This window comes from Gymnogyps californianus, chromosome 10 (genome assembly GCF_018139145.2).
Source record: "Gymnogyps californianus isolate 813 chromosome 10, ASM1813914v2, whole genome shotgun sequence".
NCBI classification, from domain to species: Eukaryota; Metazoa; Chordata; class Aves; order Accipitriformes; family Cathartidae; genus Gymnogyps; species Gymnogyps californianus.
Window position 1 is genome coordinate 18461917 of NC_059480.1, and position 16999 is coordinate 18478915.

Below are 16999 nucleotides of genomic sequence, written 5' to 3' on the forward strand. Positions count from 1 at the left end.
GCAATGGGGAAACTTTATCTTAAGCGGTTGTTGGCATGTTAGACAGAAATGAGCCGCTCCCTGTGGAGGTCAAGAGTACATAGGTATTTGTCTGGCAATTTTTCACTGTTCAAAAGGAACAAGAGCAGTTTAAATTCCCAGGTAATGCATAGTTACAGGAACTGTAGCTTGCAAGGTTTTGAGCTAATATGCTAGAGTAACTTATACTTCTAAAAGTTCTGTGTTTTATTATTAAAGAAAAATAAGACAGACTACTTTTTGTATTGGGGGGCCGTGCTTGTTTCACTGTACCTCTGTTGCAATATCCATATGTTTTATATGACTTGCTGCGAAATATTTATACAGGTGAGAACAGTGTCTATAGTGAGACTGATTTGTGTATTAATTTACCTTGACCCCTAATTTCAAAGCACCATAGCAACTTTCTGTTTTGGGTCAGGTCTCAGTGCTTTTAGAGCTTCCTGATCCTGGCTCATTGTTTTATATCCTTGGCAGTTTTGAAGCTATTAAATGTTTAAGTTGCATCTTTCAATTACAAATTCATAGCTTTCTTCAGTGTCATTTGAAGTGGAATTTGGTGGGAGCATCTCATAAAGTCATGATGAGAGGTTAAAGTAGGAGGCATACAGTTGAATGGTGTGAGAAGTGAAACTGGTTTTCATCCATTTTTTGAAGTATTGGCTTTATTTTTAACTAGCCTAGACTAAGGGTTTCATAAATTGAGGGTGTATGGACTGTGCTGAGCAAAGAAAGCAATATGCTGTTAAGAAATTATGAAAACCATTCATATAGTAGAGCTTGGGTAGAACATTTTAATTGTACTTGTGTGCATGATGCAGTAAAATAACTTCTGGGCGGTTTTAAGACAACTTTACAATGTAGTCAAATTAGAAAAAAAATTATTAGTTAAGAATTGAATAACTTGCTTAGTTTTATTATGGTGGAGTCCTATTAAGATTTTACAAGGAAGCAGGTTTGATCATGTACTTGGTTTGAAGTCAAGTTTGAGTTGCAGGTAGCCTTTGCTCTTCAGAAGCCTTTCTCAGTTGGTTTGAATGTGCTCCTTAGAGGAAGGATGCCTTTGGTGGAGGTGACTGGCCGTGTCTGCTGATGGCTGGCAGCACAGGTGCGTTGTTATGGAGTGGGAACTGGTCCCTCCCTGGAGCTGGAAGACATGGTGTGAACTGGTAGGTTATCGATAACCTTTTGTATGTTTAACAAGACAAATCCTTCCGTTTAATTGTTTCACTGTGAACAAACGCTTATCACCGGATGTTTTTGGACTTGTATCCCTTTTAATTTGTTTTGGATCAGGGACTGTAAAAGCCATTTAATCATCTGCTACATGCAGCAAAAGCTTTAACTCAGAAAAGGGCAGTGAAGGGGGGCTGGGGTTTCTGGGGGGTGCTGCCCCAGCAGAGTGCCCGTGGAGCTGCTGATGCCACCGGGCAGCCCCTGTATGCAGGGGGGTGTTGCAGGGTATGGAGCAAGTATTCCCCAGCTTGTTATAATTGCTTAAGCAAGAACTGCAGTTACTCCCAGTGCCCCATGTGCAGCATCGTGGTGTCATGTGACTTCTCCCCGTGCTGTGTAATTGGGGGGCTAGGGGTTATAAAGTACTTTATTCAGTAGTCTGTGGGTGAGAACGGGTAGACTGAGGTGGGAGAGTGTGTGCATGCTTCAGCGCTTCATATGGCCCATCTCTACCCCTATGTTATCTCCTTCATTTACTTTCTCTTTATGCATCATCCATCCCCCAGTGCCAGGGCCCAGCGCAGTCAAACTGTGGAGGTGGAAGTGCTGTCCCAAATGGAGAAGTGGGATTTGAATTTGGATCCCCAGCAGCCCGAGAACAAAATGCTCTGTGAAGTGGTTTCTTCTTCTGATAATGGTGTTATGGCATGGGTGTAGCATGGTACATGGTAAAACAGCAAATTAGCTTGAAGGGTAAACAGACATTTCAAAACAAGGGAGAAAATTTAAGGAGGTATTAAGCAAAAAGGAAGTGGAGGACTTAATGTTTTACTCGAGAGGGCATTAACTTGCTTTTTACATGTCCTCAGCTCTTGAGACAACCCAGATGCTTTCGGTACTAATAGTGTTTGCTGTGGTAGCTGTCATCTACAGGTAGAATGGGAGCAGGCAAGTGGGAAGTTTGCCATGGCAAAGCCAACAAATACACTGATTTTGCTGGTGAGAAAGCAAATGGAAGGGGTTTCCTAAAGCTGTGTGCAGCCTGGGTAGGGTCTGAGAACTTGCCCATCTTCCTTTTCTGTTTTATCAGCTTAAGATGAATGGTGAGTCATTGTTCGCTGCATGGTGTGTTTCATTATTGGAGACCTGTCAGAAGAGTTGATTAATAATCCAGAGCATTTGGATTCAATATGATAAAACTAATCATAACAAAGTACTTCAGTGCCTAACTTGAAACTGTGAAGAAAATCCTGTTATCTTAGAAGTGTGTGTATATGAAAGGGCTAACTTTTTCTTTTTTTACAAGATAAACATAAACTCAGTTGGTGAGTTGCAGAGCAGCGGTACTGTTTCCAGAGGCTGCTTTCCAAACTTCCCTGTGATGAAGTGGAGTTGAGATTTAGTCCTGTCACTTGTGGAGTTTCAAGAATGTACTTCTCAAGACCTCTTAAGTTACATGACAGAAGTTGTTATGGAAACAGCTTAATTAAATGATACATAAATAATTGTAATGAACACAAATTTACTTTCTTCTCAGTTTTCTGGAATAGCCTGCCTTTTTGCTGGGTGCGAATTTGCCTTTTTTCTTTTGTCAAGGTGCTTAAACAATTTATACTTAACATATTTACTGTATTACAGTTTACCTTTGTAGATATTCTTCAAATAACTTCTTCCAGGTAAGGAAAATTGTTAAATGTCATCCCATACTTACTTTTACCCAGAGAGGAAGATTGAACAAGTGAAGATTGCTTTGAGTTCAGCAGATCTGTATGAAGCAGCTCTGAATTTACTGGGCTTGTTTAATGAGCATATTGAAAGCCCAGTGTAGCTGCCTGTCTCAAAGTCCAGTAATTGTACACAATGTACTGCAAGGGACAGATACAACCTTTCTGGTAAAAAGGACTAGCAATCTGTAATTTTTAGTAATGAATGTTTGCAGGTAGCACAGTCCAGACTTAGTGTTTGAGCTGGCTACCTTGTAAAGGTTTGATTTGATTTCCTTGTTCTGTAATTTCCAGTGTTGAAGTGAGCATTCTTGTTGGATGACTAACACATTTCAGCGCCAGTTAAGGCACTTTTGGAGACCCAGTGTTCTTCATATATTAAATATTTTATTAATGACATAAGCAAGTGTCAAGGCTAGTTCACAGTCACATGTTTTTGAGCCGTGTGTCTGAATTTTGCCATTCTCAGATTAATTTTGCAAGAGTGTTGGATGGGGTTAACACTTGACACTGTGGTGCTTCCCCATGTGGCCTGTTAGCACCTCGGCTTTGTACCTCTTTAACACAACCAAGCACATAAGTTTTCTTGTATTTCTACTTTGCATTATGGTGTTTACTGCGTATTTGTTAAGAGAATTGGAAGTGTGTTCAGAATATTAAGAGGAATATATCGCTACCTGTGGACACTGATTCTTTCTGTTTGAGGTATAACTCTTCCAGGCAATGTCGCGAGTAGCTCATCACTACTTTTGCATAGCCTACGAGATTCAGTTTGTTACAGTGTGCAGTCATCCATTTCTTACTGGAACACAAAGTTTATCCTGAGGCAGAGGGGAGAACTCATGGCAAGTCATAGGGCAGAGCTTTAGTGTGTCAGCGGGGAATAGCTGGCTTTTGTGTGACTGTCTGAGCTGCACACATGTAGTGGTGGGCTTCATCACACTTAGCCAAGAGATAAATCGACAAAACTGAATATAAATCAGTATATTAATAATTTCTGGGAATGGCCAAGCTATTAGAATTTGGAAGCACGATTCAAAGATTTGCCAAGTTAGCCTGTGATGACCACCAGGAGAAGAGTTTGCCCAGGAGAAATGAGTTATAAAGTAATTCAAGACTTTCTAAAAAAAAATCTTGCACAATCAGAGTTTAATGACCAAGGTGATGGCTTTATGCTGCCATCATCAGTGTTTAAATCCCCAGTATTTTTTGTTAGCACCTGTTTTTACTGATCTCATAACTGGCCATTGTTACAGAACGAATGTGGAATTTGGTTGGGAGATCAACTTTTCTTTTTGGATGGGATACGAACTACCTATCGCAATAATGTTTCTGTACTTGTGATTATGGGCACTGTCAGTATTTCCATTATAAATTTCTGGGTTTTTTTTAAAGGAGCTTAAAACTCAGCTGTAAAAATTTGTTCTTGGCAGAAAACTTGTATACAAAATCTCAGCTCGAATAAGGCTTTTTAATGAATTTTGAGAGAGAGAAGGAAAACCTGGACTGCTTTGTAAGTTGAGGTTACAAAAGAGAAGTATACACTGAAATCTCTTGTCAGTGGTACTCAGCTTGTAGAGAAGTACAACAGAAACCCCCCAGTGTTAGTCCCTTGCCCTGCATTAAATTTTAAATTGAGTTATAACAATTGAGCTTAACTTTTGATTCATTCTGTGGAAAAGCTTTTGATAGAACAGCATTCATTGCCAGGCAGGAAAAACAGACCAGAGGGTACCTGGCATCAAGAAGCAGGGAACTCTGCGGTGGCCAGTACTTCCCAGTGTTCACTGCAAGGGGAGGCTTTTTAAGTTGCTGGTTGCAAAGGTGAGATATACCTTGTTTATGGTGATGATAAATCTTGTTCTGAAGGAAAGAAGTAAAAATACACCACTCCTATTTACTGCATTTTTCAGTGCTGCAGGAGATGCTCTGAGACCATGTTTAATCAATGTATATTTTCACTGGATTAAATAAACCTGAATACTGACGTCATGAAAATAAGCTGAGAAGCCTGGTGGAGGATTCTGATGCGGTTTACTCTTCTGATAAACACTGCTTCGAAATTTAATGAAGCATACCATGTTGGTAACGGTAAATGCAAGCAAACTGAGCTATAGACATTTTGCTTGAGGTGCTTGCTTTTTAATAAGATTCGTCACTAAGTAATGTGAGCAGATCCATATGACGCAAATGCCAGCAGTCGTTTCCCTGCCGCCATTTCAAGAGGAAACCTGGTGATACTGATTGTTTTCACTAGAAGGAGAGAAAACACTGCAGCAATATAAGTCCTCAGCAAAATGCTGAGCATGACTCATCTGTTTCAAGAAGCATCTTTACTACACCTTGGGCCCCTAGTTTTCTTTAACTTCCATTAAGATGGGCTCCTTTCAAGGGCAATCTGTGTGTAACCTTCTTATTCTCATCTGTTCCCTCCTGTTAATGCTTTTTGTCTTTAATTAAAACTTCCTAAAAGTTCTGTTGAGCATTAACAATGTTGTATATGTTTTGGTGCAGCACTCAGCATGGTGTGTCCCTGGTTCTGACTGGGGCAACTGAGCGCAACTAGAAAACAAAGAACCCTGGAAAGGACACATTTTGTCAGAGGTAGCGGTGTGTGGAACCTGTGCCTTCATGGGCATTTCCTTGCCTTCCAGCAGGAAAAGACAGACATACCAGTTCCCTGGAGACAGAGCAGTTACCGTGCTCTTGTGCCTTTCCTTCTAGCATGCCTTCTGTTGTGGCAGGTTTGTGTCTCACTTTTAGAAAGAGATTAGTTCTTCGGTACTATTGCTGTTGCGTGTGTATAGATGAAGCTACATAACAAGAAAAATTCACAGCAGAAAGGTGGTTATGGAGAGCACCTTGGTGAACTAGTTTTGCTGCTGGAGGTGAGTTCAGTGATAAAGTTTTTATTAAAACTTTAGTTTTATGTTATTATAATAGACAATTACCTAAACATTTCAGAGTCAGATAATTTGGTTCTAAACTAGTTGGAATTTCAGTTTTAAATGTTTTGACCAAGGTATGAACTAACTTTGGATAGGCATGGACAACCAAATTGTCAAAAATTCTTATTAGTAAGTGCCTGAAACTTATGAAGAGGTAGCTATGCTATGGTTATAACTGTGGAGTCATGCATGATTTTGCTTCTGTTTTGCTGTTCTAATGATATTCCCAGGTGTGATACAACTGAATGATGTCTCAGGTCATCTTTAAATAGGAATTCTATAATTGCTGTGATTAGTGATAAGCCTGTTAGCTTTGCGTGTAGAAGTAAGAATTTGTTTTCTCCCAACGACAAAAAAAGGAGTGGTGCTTTGTTTTTGGAACTGTGGGACATTTGTTTCTATCCTGTCTTAATTTCAACCAGCAGCTGTAAATAAACTAATGCTGCCCTTCGATTATGTGAGTACCTGCTGTGAAAGTCAGGTCTACGGTTGTGAAACCCTGAACATGGTCTGTGTGGTTAAGCCTTAGTCCCTGGGTGGGAAGAAGAGAGAAAGCCTCCCTCTGTTCGTAGAAAGCTAACTGGTGTGTTAGTGTTTCTGATAAGCCCCCAAGAGTTAAGTAATGCTTTGAACCTAGGTGAAGTATTTGGAAACATTAATCCTCACATCTGCATGTAAACCAAATATCCCCATTTTCTGAGTGGAGAAATACCCCCCTCACTTTCTCCTGGGACACCTGCCTCCCCCAGCTGCCTTAATGTGTTTTTCTTTGACGTGCTCTTGCTTTGATACCCATGAAGTAGAGCAACCCAAGATACTTCATTTATGAAAACTGTTCAGGTATTTGTGTTTGTGACTTTACCACGTATCCATGCAGCTGCTTTGCTATTTTCAGCCTTCTTTTCACACTCAGACACTGCCTTGTAAGCCACGTGAAATTCAGCTGTAACGTCTTCAGGAGAGAATATGCAGATCTGCCTAGCACGGTGTCAAGTAGTGCAAACTAGGCAGGATGGTTTGAATGACTTACCAAAAGTCATGGGCGATTGAGAGCAGGATTATTTTCCTTGAGCAGGATTACTTTCCTTATGCACTTCGTAAGGAACCTGTTGAGAGTCTGAGGTAGATACGGAAGTCTGGGACTTCCTGGCTTTAATAGTGATTTAATATGAAGGCAGTCCCACCTGCACTTTCTAACTAGGCATTCAAGGACGACTCTGTGCATTTGAGTGAAACAGTCCCTGAATCAGGAAGCCCAAATAAATGGATTTGTAGCAGGTTTAGGTCACAGGTGGGGAACCTTCCCAGTCTGATAACCCAGCCTCTGTATTTGTAGGAATCTTTGAGCAAAATGTGCTGCTGTCATCTCCCTCTTCTCCTCCACAGGCACTTGGTGCTCTGTGTTGCAGTGAGGTTCTGTCCAGGGTCAGAATTTGCTGATACGAAGTGTGAAGGAGTAAGTTTGGCTCACAGCTTGTATTCTCTTCAGAAATGACTTTAAGGGAGACAGAAAGCTCTCAACAGTAGAGGAAGCTGTTATCTTTTATCCCCAGTGAATCATCTGATTTTCTTTTCCCCCATTTACCAAGCTTGCAGGGATTATCTTCTCCAGTTCCTTTCCTCTGTGGGTGGTCCTCATCAGCCGTGGCTGTCCCTGTTCTGCCACAGCTTCCCCTGAGCACAGAGCCTTTTCAGTGCCTGTCCCAGGGTGATGGGGAAGGTACTGAATTCACAGTGGTCTTGGTGTGCATGACTGGAACTGGCAGTAGTGCAGCATCCCAAAATACAGTTTACCTGATGGTCAGTTGATGTCTCAATCCAGTTCCTAGAGGATGGGGCTGTTCATAGCGAGAAACCACTCTGGCAGATGGTACCTGCTGGCTCCTGTACGGAAAATGTAGTGTTAAAGTGGACTTCCAGTCTTCTGTTGCTAAAAGTCTCCTGGGATGCATCTCCAGCACCTGTTACGAAATCCCTTTACCTTCACACCAAAACATGACTATCTGCAAAGGAAGCACTGGCTGGTTTTGTGCAGTTTACTTTAATAGTATCATGCTGGCATTGGGGGAGGCTGTTGTTCTTGGTTGGAGCCGTATTTTAATACAATTGAAATCTGATTTAGGAATTAATGTAGGTGCCAGTTTCCCTGGTGTGACAGGGTAGAGACTGTAGGAGTAGGATCTAATTTTGCTGAGCTCATTTGATGGGATTGAGGCAGGCATAGCGGGATGCACTGAGCCCAGAGCAGCTGCATTTTGCTTTCCGTGTCCTCAAAGGAGCAGTTGATCACAATGTAAGTGCAAGAATGTTCCTGCAGAAAATAACATGAAATAAAGATAGGGCAGTCCAGCTGTTGACTGAATGCAGACGTAAAGATGGATGACTGGAAAGACTAAGGAGCTAAGAACTATTTGAAGCACTCGTAGAGTGGGAGTCTCGGTGACGCTTCAGCAATGGCTTGTTTAGGTTCCTGATGCTCTTCTCCCACTGTGTGAATAAATAAGCAGACCTGGGTTGATGGAACACACCAGTCAAAGGAAGTTCCCACTGGGGCATATAGACTCTGAAAACTTCCATAAATTGTTCTGTAATATGACAGTTTCCAATTATGGGTTTTCATAATAAGAGGCTTATTGGCAACCAGTAATGCAAGTTAACTGTGGAAATTTCTATTGCTTTTCTTGGCCCCCGTGTGCTTCCTGAACAGTGTGTGCTTTGTCCCAGGTGTACCATTCTGGGCTTTGAAAGTGTGTGAAAACATGCATAGGGCTGAGACCCCTGGGAGCTGGCACTCAGAGCCCAATCAAAAGGAACAAAAAAAGAAAGTGAGGGGCTTAAGGCATGAGCCCCAACATGTTAGCTCTTGATTGATTTGTTTGTTTCCTGCCTTGATGAGTTAAAGTGCTGATCACCAGTAAGAGATTTTCTTAGACACATGGGAAATAGTTTTTACACAGTTCTGAACAAAGCTTCAAACCTATATAGCCTTGGGAGGTATAGGTATGCAAATATCTTGGATAGCCCTTCCAGTACATTTTGATTAGTTTGCATTGTCAAACCACTATCCTCTTACGGGCACATGCAGGTGCAGGCTTGTTTCGTTTATGAAAGGTTGAATAAGTCTTCAAAGAGTATCATTGTTTCCAGGAAATATGTTTTTCATACATACTTGTATTGTTTAAAAAAAAATAAAGAAGGCAGTAATGGATAATACTTGGAGTTTGTGCGAGCCAATGGTGTGGATTTGCTTTGCTTTGCAGCTTTCAAATGATACACACTCAGCACAAGTAGATTCTTTTCTGAATACATGCAAGCACTGTATAATAATTACATCTTTTAAAATATGTATTGATTCATGGTATTGTCTTGAAGTTGCAAATAATCCAAAAGCCTGGCTGCTTCTTCATATCAGATACAAACTGGATATCTTCCTGCAGTAGTTTGCTGAAAATGCAGTGATTTCAGAGAATCATACCTTTGAAGACGTAACCTTACGTTGCTCTCTTCCTCTAATCCACCCCTCTTGAGTGATTTATTCTAGGGACTGTGCATCATAGGTTTTGTCCTGGCATCCATTCCTGTAGCATTGCAGTGCCTGTCCACATTACCAGAAAAAGATGGCTGGGAGACAGTTTAAAAAAAAAATATGTTAAACCAAAAAGAAAAGAACACACACGCAAAGAAAAGAAAACCGGTTCCAGTTAGTAGAGAGGGTTTTGCTGCCAGTGTGGATGGGGCATAATTTGATTTAAATGACTTTTGAAAAACAGTTCTCAAAATTGTTCCATGCATTTTCTTCCTGGCTACTGTTGAAAATATGGAGCCGAATATTTTCTGTGATGTTTCAAACCAATATGTTCTGGCAACCTCCTAGCTGGGCCCTGTGCATTACACTCTTGTTTCCAGTTCACTGTGGCCTGGAGTGCAACACACAGCTCATGAGATGCACCAAAGTGGGAGGTCTTGCGAGGAGCAGGCAATACAAAGACTCAAGGTACAAGGAACATTTCACTGGGGTCCAGCAGGGAGGCTGCCAGTTTTAAGGGCCTCTTTTATGAAAAGAGTTTTCTTGTAGGAGATGGAGGAACTGTGTGTGCCTCATCGGATTTTGTGAGTGTGTAGGAGAAAGTTGATTTTTGGGTGTTGTTAAAGGCTGGATGCTGAACTAGATCTTTTGCACCTCCCCGGGGTCAAGCTTTTCTCACTAGAGAGGTTTGCTGTACAGATGATGGGCTATGGCTAAATATTCATCACTGCTTTAAGTGTGACAACATATAGCTGCAGAAAAGAACAGTGTGTGGGTTGGGAAGCTGTGGCTGGGACACAAGGTGTTTGCTGTATCGCTTCTGCTCCAGGGACTCCTGTGTTTTGGGGAATGTGTGTGGGAAGGTCAGTGCAATAGCAGTAGGTATTCTGAAAATAGAGGCTGTTTTTTTAGCACCAAATCAAATCCTGGGGGCGACAGCAGGAGTGGAAAGTGTGGAACAAATTTGTTGATCTGGCTATAATAATACACAGCTCTTTGTAATGCTGTTGGGAGTCCTTACCAGGTTGGCTTGTCTACAAAGGAGATTGTACAGTGTTCCCTGCAAGCGGGCACGAGGACACTGTCCTTCCCCACGTCTCCTTGACACTGTTACCCTCAGCATGTCTAAATATCACAGAGCAGCTCTGAAGTGTGAATCCCCTCAAGCCCAGAGAGATCTCTCTCAGAGGTATTCCCAAGTAATCCTTGGGAAAGGTTGTACAGACCTACCAGGGGCCTATTACGAGCCTTTACCAGCTCTGCTTTCAAAGCAACTTGGGGCAAGGGGTCCACTATGAGCTCAGATATTGCCTCTGCAGGCTGCAAAGTGGCTCCTTTTTGGGGTTTTGGAGTGGTGTGATCCACGCCACTGGTGCCACGGCACGTGGGGTACCTGTGCTGAGCAGGGAGCAGCTGCTTCTGACAACTGTTTCTTTTCCTGCTTCTCAGCAGTTGTTAAGAGGGTACAGAAGGCAGGAGCGTACCGGTGGAGCTGTTTAATTTATCCTGTTAGGAGAACCAGATGAAATGAACCCGAGGGAACATGGTCCTGATCCTAGGACTGTGTGTCCTACAGGCAGTGGTGCAAGAGCCAGACTTGGGAGAGATGGGTCCAGGGAGACCACAGAGAGGTGGCAGGAAGGGGGTGAAGGCAGGAGTAGACTTGAGGAGAGGTGGGGGCAGAGGCAACTGTCTCCTGCTCGGTGATAATGAAGTGTTGATACACGTTTGGAAACAGACTGTAGGTGTGGGACGAGAGCCAGGGCAACGTGAGTGGGGAGCTTTCAGAGGCAAATGATAGGTCAGAGACCAGATAGGGAGTGGAGGTACACAGTGAGGAGACAGTTCTTGTTTTGGCTTTAGGATTCAGAAAGGTCAGTCTTGAGAATTTTCCCTGTTGATGCTTTTCCACTTGTAATTCTGGTTATTTGTGCAAGGTGGTAGGAGAAGGACTTGAGCTGGACTTGGAGGGGATACACTGTAACCTGTGATGTTTAGGTACAGCCTGAAGCACAGAGAGAAGATGAGTGAACAGTTCAGGAATGAGGTTTATTGGAAGCAGGATGAAGTAGTGAGAAAAGGTGGCTGTTTGGAGATACAGGGTTTTTTTCTGCAGTTCATTCTGTTTCTTTTGCAGCTACCTGACAAGCCTGGATGTAGGGCTGTCTGCTGTGTCTGCTCAGGCTGGACTAAACCTGGATGCTCAGTCTGATTACTTGAATTAACTCTGCAGTAAAAACTCACTTTGCAGTTTAGTCTGAGCAGAGAGGATAAAGGATGCAGGATGCTGGTCAGGGCAGGGGAGATAGCTTTGGGGATTCAATAGGTTTGATGGGCATATTGCAGATGTGTCTCTATATTTTGTTTTGAAAACACATACATTAGATTTCATTTGTTTCTCTCCCACCTCTCACCTACTGCAGTAGGAGCGAGTCAGAGAAGAGCGCTGAAAAGTCGCTGTTTCCAAGAAGCCTTTGCGTACTCAGATTGTTTACCCCTTTGAATCCACAAGCAGGATGGCTTTGTAGTTACTGCTCTGACAGAACTGCGTGTGACATCTGAGAACAAAAGAACCCAATGGGGAGGAGCAAGTAGCCTTTTCCTAATCAAGAGGAGAGATTTTAGTTTGGATGTTTGTATGATTATTGCATCCAATGTGATGCCTGGAATGTAAACTATAATGTGCTGTTTAGTATAAAATAGCTATCCTGTGGGCTGTTAGCAAGTGTTTCCAGTGATTTAGAATTAAAAGATTGTTTTAAAAAAAAAAAATCCAACCCCAAACCACAACAAAAAATCCCAGTCTAACCTTATTGTTATTTTAAAAGTAATGCCATAACTGCTTCTGCTGAGACTAGTCACCTTTACTGCGTTGTCGTCTTTGCCAGAGCTGTTTGGTGCATGTGGGATTATAAAGAGAAGGAAGGGACAGGTGGTTTTTCTCTTATTGGAAGTGCCATCCTTTCTTTATCCAAGAAGGAGCTAGAGCGAGCCAGCCTTTGTTTGGTTGCTCTTTTCAGAAAAGCAAAGCTCTTCCTTGCAATATTTATGGTAGCTTGGCTCTAGCATGTATGTATGAGCTGTGACAGCATCCTCATGTTAGCCAGGCTCCGTTCCTACTCCCTTGTGAGTGAACATTAGGGAACCGGCTTTTAAGTGAAGCCTGTTTAATATGGCAAAAGCTGGGAGACTAATAGATGCAGGTGTTCACAGTATTGGTATGAAATGTGGTGTTTGTATTAGTGTTGTGGTAGCAACGGTCTTTTTAATGGTGAGATTGTAATTTGGTCCAAAGCCCCTGTTTTCAGCTGTCTTCCTTTTGAAATAACCGCTTTCAACCTGTTTCTGTTTCTCAAACTTGTTGTTTAACTAAGGCTCAACTGCAGAGAGGACCAACGACTGTGACCTAAACTTTGTCTCCCTACCCAGTATTGAGCGTAAGAACTTGTCTATAGCTAAAGCAGAACTTGTGTTTGACCAAAGTATTTTTTGGAAGAAAGGCATCTTACCTTGGTTTGCAAACCTCAGAAGGTAGGCTTGGGCTGAAGACCTTATTTCCCTTATAGCTGTTCCCATGTTTAGTCCTCCCTGTGTAATGTGAGCTCCCTGCCTGCTATGAATCTGTCTTCAGCTTCCATTTGCTGGTGAATCTACTGCACCTTTCTGCAGCAGTGTGAGGAGCCTCTTTTGTGCATTGTCCGTCTGCCCCAGTGAAGAGAGTTACCATTAATGGCTTGTCATTTCTAAAATCTTTTGGATAAGTTACACATTTTGGGTTTGATTACTCATTATGAGGCATTTTGCTGGGTTTTGACTGACTTATGGAGAAGAGGTGTTGTGCTGTATCATCTCCATTCTTCCTCAGTATCCTTATGAAAATACTCTTTTTAATACCAGCATTTTGGGTGAGATGAAGAATTTCGTTTTTATTGAATCTGTGTCCAAAACAGTTATAGTGAAGATGATCTTGCTTCCTTACCTGCAAGATGCTTTCAGTGAAGGAGGTCTCTGCACAAGCTTCTGTTGAAAACAGTCACCCTATGTGGAAAGTTTTTAGCCATGCAAGGTGCATCCGTCCAACTGTGTCTAGTCCAGCAGTCACCCATGTCTTATCTTCAGATCTATGAGGATTCACGGCTTGTTTGTAAGGATCAGAGATCAATAAGGAAGAAAACCAAACCTATTAATGTCAGGCTTAAACACTTTGGGGGCTTGGTGCATTTATTGGAAAAAGCCTGGGGGTTGATAGCTCAAAGATGATTGAAAATCACTGGTCTGATTCAGTAGTTTGAGATTATAGACTAATGTATGACTTGTTAGCTGTTGCCATTGAGGAGGCAGCAACAGAAAACCCATACTTGATCTGAGAGTAAACAGGCCTGGGCTTTGTCCATGTGTGGATGTGAGGCTTAGGTGGAAAGTCTGTGAAAAGCTTGAAACTAACAGGGCAGATACAAGATTGCTTCTGGCAGAGGAAGCAGTTTCTCCTGCAGCTCAGGAGGTAACCCTTGTGCTTTCAGATGCACAGATTCCCAGTTCAGTTTTCTGTTGGAACAAATTCCTCCCGAGTAAGGACAATTGTTCATTTGATGGCTACTTCAAGACTGGGCTGGATGCAGCGAGGTAATCACTCTGCTGTCCAGATTGTACGTATCCATGCCAGGATGTTCTTGCCCACTAGCTGTTTTTTATTATATTTATGGTTGAAATGGGATTTTCATTCAAAGATCTGGTGTTCAGTCAGCTATGACTTTACAAACCAATCGCTGTGGGGCAGAAACTTGATGCTTGTTCAGTGATAGATGTTTGTTTAAAGTTGGAAGAAAACTATTCAGCTACTATCTTAAGGATCAGATATTCAAATAAGCAATTGACTTTCATCAAAAAGCTTATTAAAACATTTTTTTTAAATTATTAAAGAGCATATGAAATTAATACAACCATAAGGTTGACATTTGACTTCCCAGGTCAGGAAGTTAAGGTCCTTTAAGGGGCTTTAACCATGCATCCTGGGATGTTTGCATGGTAGTAGGGTCATAGATTTCATGCATATGCAGCAAGGGGGAGTCCCCTCCTTCTGGGTCCATGCAGAGTCAGCTGCATTGGCAGAGAGTGATGCTCTGTACTGCACATATGACTATGTGATAGACTTAGCCAATTGTGTATTTGATTTATTCTGCATCTCTGATAAGTACCGATATGTTCTAGCTGTATGCATTATGTCATGTATGAGCTTCAATAGCATAATAAGAAATAGGAGAGTGCAATATCATCAGTTTCTGGTTTCCGAGATGCTGCATGTAAGAAATGCTTATTCTGCCATGGTCAAATTTGCTGCTGCTCCAATACAGAAGGATCCTGCTGTTTGGAATCTGTGTGATGAGCTCTTGTTGGCCAGCAACTCTAATCATCTTAAATGGAGTAATTGTATCCATTGAGCTCCTGGTTTTGTAAAGTCTTATGCAGCTTTCCAGTCTTGCGATGTACAGCTTCCCTAAATTTTTGGTGTGATATAAGAAATCTTGGGTGAAATTCCCTGCTCTGTTCTGTATGAGGTCAGCCTAAATGATCTGTCTTGGCCTTAAAAAGAAAACAAATCCTATCGCCTATGCTTGCCAGCATCTGGACATTTTGCTGCTCTACACTGTGTGGAGGTCGTGATTTTGTGGACTCTGGAAAACTTTACTTAAAAATCCATTTACGAATCCGTAAGGAAATATGTGACTAGGGGCTTAGGCAGTCACAGCTGGAGTATCATGCTAGCTAGCGACAGCAGTGTATATCCTCTAGCTTGGAGGAAGCACAGTAATTTTAGCATATAGCATTTAAAAAGAAATCCCTATCTGCTGCCTTCTTTAATGCAACATAAACTCTTCAAGCATAAGCTTTTCAGTGTTGCATCTTTAGAGAAGCACTTCTTGTCATTCAGATATATTTGATGTTATTCGCTGCATTACATATAGAAAGCTTTAGCACCTGAAACACATCTCACACTCTCCAAAGAGCAACTTGGAGAAAAAGAAATTCAGGCAAAGCCTGAAGGGGTTGGAGAAAATCAACTCCTGCTGCAGTTGCACACTTGCACACATCTGGTGCAATTGAAATTTAAGAGCTGAATACATCCACATCTGACCATGGTAGAGTCCAAACATTACTGTTGACACTGGTTTTCTTCTTGGATAGGCACACTGGCAGAGTCACTAGCGTGTGGAGCCTTGTCAGCTCTCTAATCTAATAGACTGTTCTTGCCCAGACCATTGTGTGTCAGTATTTTATGTACCAAATGTAGCCAGGTTTAATAATCAGCCATTTTCCCACCTTCTGCCAAACTTTTTCCCTTTTTGTCACAATTTAATGTTTGAGTCAAAATCTGCTATGGTAACAAATTATATACATATTAAAAAATGAAAATAAAGATGGAAAGCACAGTCACAAAAGGTAACAAGAGTTCAAAGTAATGTCATCTGAGGTTTTTTTTAAAGACTTGAATTCAACCCCATTTTAAAATTGATTTTATTTCTGTTATGTATTGTGAAAAGATTACAAAGAAATGGGTACTGCTTGAAATCATGACTGTAGCTCTGTATATGTAAAATTGTGAAAGTCTTCCCTGTACAGGTCTGGTTTGATTTATTTGCTTTTTAGTTACTAAACGATAATTTGTGGAGCTTTTTGGATTGTATTTTTCTTACTTGGAACGGTTTTCTTCAGCTAGGACCTGTTGAGGCTATTTATGCTTATTTCTAGTGACTATATCTATCATATAACGTACGTTACCAGAAAGTTTTGGTTTGTTTTTTAATTGCATTTTTTAAAGGGCCCTTTGCTTACCTTGCTGGTGGCATGAGTTGCTGCTGTCATGTACTGGGTTAGCGGTGCTGAGGACTGGGGACCTTGGAGGAGCATCTCTAGGGAATTACCTGCCTGGCGAGCACCAGCTGGAGAGGAGCTCAGTTGCTGGGAGGGCATTGGAATGGGGTCACCCAGTTTCTCTGTGATTTTAATGTTTAGTGGGTTATTTCTTATTCCATGCTGATTTGAATCTCGTGCTGAAGTACCAGAGCTTGAGTGGAACTTAAACATTTTTGACACTAAAACCTGGATCTAGGTTCCAGGGCCAAGTAGGTGCTTGCAACTCGCTATTGGTTGCATGAAGGATGCTAGTAAAGGCATATGTATCCAAGGTATCAACCATTTTGATCATTATATCCTGAGATGGAGCAGTTTCTGCCTCTGTCACATGCAATGAGAGATGCCATCCAGGTCTGGTGTCTGCCTTACTGGGACATGGGTTCTTCATGATGTTGTTTGACATGATTACACATATGGTTTCTCCTCCCCCTGTGCCATTGCTGCACTAAAGTGGGAACAAATCTGTAGCAATGGTCGGAGTTACTTATCAGAATTATCAGTTAGTTAATGGTTAAGTAATTTGTACTTTAATTGAGTTCATTTCTCTCAGTAATTTAATCGGGAGATTTGTATAAGTAACAGCAATAATTGAGTGCCTTTAACAAAAAGACCAGAGCCTAAAATAAATGTAAAGCTTGGTGCCTTACCAAGCTGCCACAGTCCAGTTCCTCCGCAGGTCACAGGGCACTGTGTTC

At 41.7% G+C, this 16999-nt stretch overlaps 1 protein-coding gene across 2 annotated transcripts in view; it reads left to right on the forward strand.

Moving 5' to 3' along the window:
- Nucleotides 1–16999, forward strand: part of DIS3L2 (DIS3 like 3'-5' exoribonuclease 2) — a 194085-nt gene that overhangs the window by 41484 nt on the left and 135602 nt on the right. The window lies entirely within an intron of this gene.